Raw genomic sequence first — 8,723 nt, 5'->3', positions numbered from 1 at the left:
GTCGTTGTATGCGTACCGGCATCAACGTTGTATGCGTACTGATATCAACTAGGAAATCGGCATAGATAAATAAACATTTCAAAGTTACATCGTAGTACAAATCTTGATTGATTGAATGAAAATGCCCAAATCAGAATAATATTTTACCCTGTACCTTGAAAATAGTAAAGCAAATTAAATATTTGTGTCGTGTACTAAACGTAAGTTTGTTGATTAAAAATTATTTCTATATTATTCGTATTTTCTATAAATCTTTGAAGTATTAAAATGAAAAATATTTTTAGGCAAGATAGATATTACAGCTGTTTAAAGAATGAGATTATATCGCCAGCGGAAAAGTAAAAAAAAAATACAAGCCGTCAATGAATGTATGTCAATTTTAATTACACGAAGTTCTTTTTAATTTCACGAAAACACAATTACATTATGAGTGAAGTTCCAAAACAATATTTGTTGAGGCGTTGTTTAAAATAATCCACTATGTGAACGAATATTATAGAATTTATTAATCAGCAATTACTTCATTTCTCTAATGAAGGTTCATTGCTAATTACAATGACAAACCGATCATGTCATATTTGAAGTATGACTTTATTTATATTATTGTTTTTAAATATTATACATATTTTTAATGCTATTATAAATATATAATTCATAATTTATCATTATTTAAATGTGTATAATAGTTGACACTGATAAATATGTGCATCACGAGTGTTACCATATTACTAACAAACATTATTCAAAATCGTTATATGATGTATTTATTTTCACTCAAATGCCATCTTGTACAGTAGCAAATAAGTTTTACTGCAATCGCGTGTGAACTTTACGCGCACTCCTTTATTATATATAGTTTGTTCTGTATATAAGTATTATTAAGTATTTTGTCCCGGATCTTCGGAACGGCTAAACCTGCCCTCGCCAAAAACTAATCAGCGCGTCTTCTTGTCAATACGAATCGAATGTTTTTTGAATTATTCAAATCCATTGATTCGTGTTCGCAAAATCGTCGAAGAAAATTTGTATCCGCACACACACACACATACATACATTTTTTCTAAGGTATGCCAAAATGTTCAGAAACCTCTGAAACGTAAAGATATATAAAAAATTTCTTTTTTTTGCGATTAATTTTCTATCGAATTACTAAAACTTGTCATTATTATATAAAATAATTTTTATTAATGTCGCAATAGCATTGCTGGAAGTTAACAAAATTGTGCCTAAATCTAATAAAATAATCAATAAGGGTAAATAAATTACTTATTCTATGATATAGTTTATGTTACAATTATTTACATCACGTAAAGTCATAAACAGTTTTTATTAAAAAATGAATTTTGTATATTGACTAAATTCTATTTATTACATAGCATCAAAATGGAACCTATGAGATTCTTGCTGCTTTTCCAGCTTATCTTCTCTCCTTTCTTTTAAATGTAAAATCACAATTATCAAAGCAATCAGTACACAGGTTCCAGTTAATGCGGCGACACTCAACAAAATTAATTTACTAGGAGTCACAAACAGTTGATTTTTCCATTTCAGAGGTTCTGCAGGAGGCCAGGGTATTATTACCATTTGTGAATTGGGAATGATCTGGGTCCACGATCTGGATCTACTGGACAAACCTACTGTTAAAGAATCGACGAAATTTGGGGTTCGTCCTAAGCCGAATATTGAATAAGGAAGGTGCAGAGCAAAGTATGCTGATTGAGGCAACTGAGCGCAAACTCCGGATCTCTGTTGACCTTCCTGAGTCGTTGTGTAGTATTTTATTCTTGGGCCAGGTAAATTTGTTCCTGAAAAAAAAAATTAATGCATAAACACTAGAATTAAAAATAACTCAAAAGTAGTAAATTTTTGTTTCCGGTCTTACTATATTTTTATGATGTATTAAATTAAATGGTAGTTGATAAGTTATACCTTTACTAACTATTAATTAACTAGTTGTGTATGGCGTCGTGCATTAAAGCAAATTGCTTAAATTTCCCGTTCCGTAACAAAATGTTCGAAAAATCTTAAATGTTTTCAAATAGATTATTATAAATACAGTAAACATTGTCTAATATTCATAAAAATTATATAAACTGAATTACAAAGTTAAAATTATTTATTTAAAGTATATAAGTGAGTTTTTGAACTTTAGCCAAAATTAAAATCTGCATTATTTTCGAAATACGAAAAAAAAATTAAAGAAAAGTTTAATAATTTCTTTAACCTCCCGTAGGGTAAGTTATTGTAATCGTCCAAAAATCGAAAAAGAAAATTTCTTCACGTTTTGAAGGTTTCTGAACATTTTGGCATACCTCAGAAAAAAGGATGTGTGTGTGTATGTATGTGTGTGCGTATGTATGTATGTATGGATACAGTTTTTCGTTTACGTTTTTGGGCGCACGGATCAACCGATTTGAATGGTTAAAAAAACATTCGATTCCTATTGATAGGGAGATGTGCTGATTAGTTTTTGGCAAAGGCAGGGGGTAAATGCAGGTCCAGCAGTTACGGAGATAAAAAGCAAAGAGTGCAGAAAATAGAAATCTAGTTTTTGAGAGTACGGAGCATCCGGTTTTAATGATCTAATAAATACGTAATGACGGGGAGAAGTGGTAATTAGTTTCTTGCAAAGGCAGCTCCAGCCGCTTCGTAGATACAGAGCAAAATGTGTAAAAAAAATGTCCAAAAGCAATTATTTTGTTAAAACAAGCAAAAAGTTCTTTGAATCGTTCAAATCGGACGCTTAGTTCTCTCAAAAACTGCCATTTTTAGCAAATTTAGCTCTGCATCCTCGAAATGGCTGTACCTAACTTTGCTAAAAACTAATCACCTCTTTTACCCATCATTACAAATTGAATGTTTTTTGAATTATTCAAATCGGATGCCCCATTCTCTCAAAATGTCGATTTCTATTTTCTGCACTCATTGCTCCGTATCTGCGAAATGGCTGGACCTGCCTTTGCCAAAAACTAATCAGCACAACTCCCTATCAGTAGGAATCGAATGTTTTTTAAATCATTCAAATCGGTTGATCCGTGCACCTGAAAACGTGGGCGAAAAATTGTATCCATTCATACAAAACTACACTCACATCCATTTTTTCTTAGGTATGCCAAATGTTCAGAAACCTCTTAAACGTGAAGATTTGCAAAAATTTTCATTTTCGATTTTCGGCCCATTACTATAACTTATCCTACGGTAAGTTAACACTATGAATTTAAATGAACTGTTCATCATCATTATAATTTGAGGTAAAATAGTCACTACATCTTTAATTTTAGGAAATGCTTTAACTTACGAATATCTTGATCATTGTTAGAACCGAGAACCATCAATCTCAATAATCCTTATCATAAATTAAAATCTAAATACAAGTACATGTTTTATTATAAGAAGGATTTTTTTAGTAAAAATTAAAATAATCCTTAAACTCTTATCAAATATTTGATCATCATTAAATATAAAAAATTAATGAATTTTATATAATTAATTAAATTAATCAATAAAAATATAATCATTGGAAAATAAAATAAAAGTACAAAATGCTTTATTCTAATTTAGAGATATTTAAACAAAATAAAATTTAATTTTGTTTAGATTGCAACCCAATTTATATTGGAAAAACCTATTTTTCCAACCTATAACGTAATAAAACCACAATTACTAGATTTCAAAAAAATATTGAAAAATCGAATAAGCAAAGGTTTGTAATAATAAACATTTACATTGAGATAGTATTAAAAAAATTATGTTTGTTTAATACTCTCCAAAATTCCATCCACATATACATATATGTGTATATATATATATATATATATATATATATATATATACAGGGCCGGTCCTGGGGTCCTCAGCGCCCGCATGCAAGATTTGTTCTAGCGCCCCCCCCCCAATAATTTTAAATTTTTTAACATTTATCATTAAATTTATATAAACATTTACGTAATTTTTTTTAAATTTATTCAATTCAATTAGATATAATCTAAAAGCGTATTAAATACATTGATTTTAATTTTATTTAGAAAATCCAAGTAATTTGCGAGTTGACCATAATCAAATATTTTACATTTTCAAGTATTTCTAACATATATGTAATATTAATATTTGGGCTTTGAAACATTCTACTTATTTCATTTTTAAACATAGGACTCGTTTTGCATGTTGAATTTTTTAAATTTTATTTTAATTTTATTTTTCATTATTTACAATATCCAAAATTGCATCGTAAACTTCTCCTTATTGATACCGTAAGGGCCGAATTGTATTTATATTTACTTTCTCATCTGATTCAGATTGTTGTTTTTAAGTTAAATTTTTAACGTATTTTAAAAGATGCAAAGAATTTACATATTTCCTGAATTATATTGAAAACAAAACACAATTATATTTGTATCTGTATTATTTCTACTTAGTTAATAATTAAATTTAGTATGAGCACCACTAGTTATAGAAAAACGATTTTTGTTTCTGAGTACATTTTGCTTATTTTTTCATATCTCCTCCATTTCCATAAACCTAGCCACGCATGTCTTCAACTTTCAAAGCTTATCAGATGCGAAACATTTTCAACAGTTTCTCGGTCTTAATAAGCCAATTTCTATTCACCGACTTCCCATTTTCCATTTTTCTCTATTATAATTTGTATCTATTTTTTAATAAGTTTCGTTCAAACTAAATCAGCTCGAAGTTTTTCATTAATAATGCCCAATAATTTAAATTTTTGTAGGTTTGCGCTTACGGGATTGAACTCTAGATAATTTCTTTTTCGATTCCACATTAACTTCAAACGAAGAAAAGTTTAATAAGTACATTAAACAATAAGCAAAACAATAATTTACTAATTTGCAGAGTAATTAATTGTTTCTACTGATATCACATTGCAAACTGAATGTGCTTTTTCCTATTCATAGTTAAGTTAGATTGTTTATTATAATCTATTAAGTATAAGGTTGTCAAATATCTCCCTTCCGCCTTTTTATAAACCAAGAGCAAAAAAACGGAAGGGAGATATTTGATAACTTAATATACTAGATTTATTAGTAGATAGATTATATTAGGAAAAAATTTAAATAATATATTATAAATTTAATTTCCGAAACTCGTTTTGGCGCCCCCTAAGGCGTGCGCCCGCATTTTTTGCATGCATCGCATGCAAGGCAGGACCGGCCCTGTATATATATATATATATATATATATATATATATATATTGTGTGTGTATAATTAAAATACTAACCATATGTCCTCTTATCTCCTAAAGGGCCGATAGTGCTTGAATCTTCATCATTTTTGAGCCCTGTCAATACCATAATCTTGATAAAGTTTGCATCATAATCCAAAGTATTTCTAAAAGCAGCAACTTGTGTAGATTTATTCACAGGATTTTCTTGCACTAATATAACATCCAATATACCATCTTGATAAAAGTCATAAAACACAGACATTATTGTACCGTTGGTAAAAGGCAACAATCCTTTCCAGCGTACTGTGTATGTGCGATCGAATGCACCACAGTTACTGGTGCAAGGTATATTTTCCAATAAAAATGATTGTGGTTGGTAAGATTTAGGAGATACAGGATTTAAAGTGGCTAAAATATCTGGGTAGCCGTCCATGTTAAAATCACCACCATGAAGGGTAATAGTTGATTTATAGGGTTTGTCGTTATCTTCTGGTCTTAAAAAGCCCCAAACAACATTGTTCTCATCCTTAAAATTAACCTGAAGATTATGCCAGCGGTTGTTTTTGTAAACTAGTATAGTACTATTGACACAATTATCATCAAAAAAAAGGTACAAGCAAATCTAACTTTCCTGTCAGTTCAACATCCAAAAATAAGGTTTGGCCTACATGGCCATTCAAAGACCCAACCGGCAATTGTATTGAATGATTATACATAAATCTAGGTTCGGTGTCTGTGTCTACTCCATACCAAACCTCAAATTTAGTCTCAGCTGTTATAAATAGATCTGGGGTAAAATCATGATTCAGATCGACAAAAGCATTAGAATGTGGGGATCTCATAGGATAGTGCATGGTACCGCCATAAGTATCAGCATAAGCTGGGAGATTAACAACCTTTGGCTTGGTTCGAGAGTTATCAAATATCCAGAAAACACGGTTTCTGTTGAAGTCCAAGCAAACAAGTCGACAATCATATCTTGGTTATAATCAATAGCTAAAGGTTGGTCATGGGTATAGAATAAAGGATCTTCATTACTACAATTTAAGTATTGTCTACCACCCCATAAAACATGGACACCTAATTTATTATCATCATGTTCTTTGCAAGTTACCATAACATCCATCAAGGCATCCCCATCGAAGTCTCCTGGTACTACGCTGGTGATTTTATGCTTAAAATGGCAGCGCATTTTATCACCAGGTGATAAAAGGGGCTCATGATTTGTAGCTAACATATTTCTATGGTCTTACTATTATTTCTTAATACAAATACATCTGTAATCGTCTGAATTGAAATCACCAAATGCTGCTGGTATTCCATCCCTGAGGCTTCCAAAAACTGTGCTGGTTATATCACTTGCAAAACCACTATTAAATATTGCCAGAAAACAAAATAAACGAATCATTATAGCATTTTAATATCTAATATTTACTAAAGATTTCACTTAAAAATTGAATGTATTCGAACTAGGATTCGAACTGTCAAGTAGCTGTCAAAAGAAGTTGTGAGCAGAGATGGAAATGGAAATGCTCGAATGCATAGATGGTCAACCTCATAGACCTTATACAATACATGGACTGCTAGTTGAGCGCATAAAAAGTGTCAAAAGATGTTCTATGGTATGAGGGCATACGAGGGTAATTTTGCGGCCGAGATATGTCAAATACGAACACGAGCTTTACCGAGATTAGTCGAATGCACTCGATCGCTTAAATTTTACAGTTACTTGGGTTCACGTGATGTTTGATCGCTCGGGTTTTTAAACTAAAAGAGGATAAAAATATACCTGTTGTAAAATTGTTAAAAGTAAAATGTCTTCTAAAATGTGTTTGGTCTGTGGTAAAGTTCCTGATTGCAGTAAAACCTGTTCTGAATGCTTCGCAAGTATTCCGGGAAATTCGACATTCATCGATATAAAAAATCGAGGATATCTTTCATATCCTTCCGATGAAATGTTTAAATTATATTATATAGAAACCCTAATTCGAAATTCTTTAAATTTAATGTACAAAAGTTCATATGAAAGCACGATTCTCCGAAAGTTGGATGACTTGGGACTTGCACATTTTTTTAGATCAAGCCATTTCCAGCAATTTGTCCAGCACTATCATGACCTTATCAACTTTGTCGCAAAATGTATTTAACAATTAGAATGCACCATGAAGAACATAAAAAAAGCAAAATGATAAATATGTACGCCACTTTCACACAAAAATTGTGCTTTTTAAACACCAATAATAAATATATCACATTTAAACAAATATTTCATTGTTGCTTTCTAATTTCCCATAATAGCTCTAGCGAACTGTTCTTATTTTCAGTGAATTTTATAATATGTAAAAATTTTTTTATTTTTTTTCTTATTTTCTTCCTTAAACAGTTTGTATAACTAAAATAAATAAATAAATATATAAATAGTTCATTACATTCATTAGTTTAACATAAATTGTATATATATAATATTTTCCCAACAATTTCGAACACACGGACTTTCATTTGACGTTCAAGCGATTGAGTTTGACATATCTCGGCCGCAAAATTACCCTCGTTTGCCCTCATACCATAGAACATCTTTTGACACTTTTACTTGAGAAATGTATGGGGACTAGCAGTCCATGAAATTGTATAAGGTCTATGGTCAACTTCCATAAACTTTTCGAAACACTAGTGTGTGTGCTTTTGCAAAATCAAAAAACAAAAACAAAAACCTTACTTAAAGGCGAAAGATACAAGATGGAGCAGAGACTAGTAGGCGGCGCATGGCATTGTGCCTTAAGACAAATTGCTGGAACTTCCCGTACCAAAAAAATTTTTTTTAAAGATTAACATTAAAAATTTACTTGAAAAAATTAGATTTTTGAAAAACTATAAATTTTTGCCAGTAATTTACTTTATTAGAAAAACAAGGACTTTTTTAAAAAAAATGTTTTTTATATTTTGGAAATTCTGAACTTTTTTTAAAGCAATCGTACTGCATAGAGACGAAATATCCAAGCGCGTAAGCGCCCGCGTTGCCGTCTATCTGATAAACATTGGTACGGAACCCATAGGAATGTAAACAAAATTTATACTTATTGTTAAAATCTCTATAAAATACTGATAATTGATGTGCATATGTCTAATGATCATTTTTGACCGCCAAATGGGATTTTTTTACTTTTATCACTAGATCTCCAAAAACGCTAGACCTGCCTTCAATGTACAAAATGGCAGTTTTTGAGAAAACTAAGCATCCGATTTGAATGATTTAAATAACTTTCTGCTAGCGTTGACGAAAACGATTGCTTTTGGAGCGACATTTTTTTTATCTAATTATTTTTTTTGAATATGGAAAAATTCTATCCATGAGAAAAATTATTCGGGTTCTAGTAAAGTTCTAAACTTATAATAATCTATTTGAAAACATTTAATATTACTCAAAATTCATAAGGTACAGGAAGTTTTCAGCAATTTTTCTTAAGGCACGATGTCACTTTTTAGCCTAGTTCAATTTCCGTTGATTTTGAAAATCTCTTAGCAATTCGGCCACGTAATAAA

General features: G+C 30.6%; 1 pseudogene; it reads right to left on the bottom strand.

Annotated features, from left to right (window-relative positions):
• Positions 1 to 1,194: 1,194 nt before the first annotated feature.
• LOC113363272 lies at positions 1,195 to 6,672 on the bottom strand (annotated as a pseudogene).
• Between the last annotated feature and the right edge of the window lie 2,051 nt (positions 6,673 to 8,723).

This window comes from Ctenocephalides felis, unplaced genomic scaffold, assembly GCF_003426905.1.
Source record: "Ctenocephalides felis isolate EL2017-DRISC unplaced genomic scaffold, ASM342690v1 CF-g0.4_SCAFFOLD_00845, whole genome shotgun sequence".
Taxonomy (NCBI): Eukaryota; Metazoa; Arthropoda; class Insecta; order Siphonaptera; family Pulicidae; genus Ctenocephalides; species Ctenocephalides felis.
Note: the sequence above shows the minus strand (reverse complement) of the source record. Positions and strands in the feature narration are given on the sequence as shown.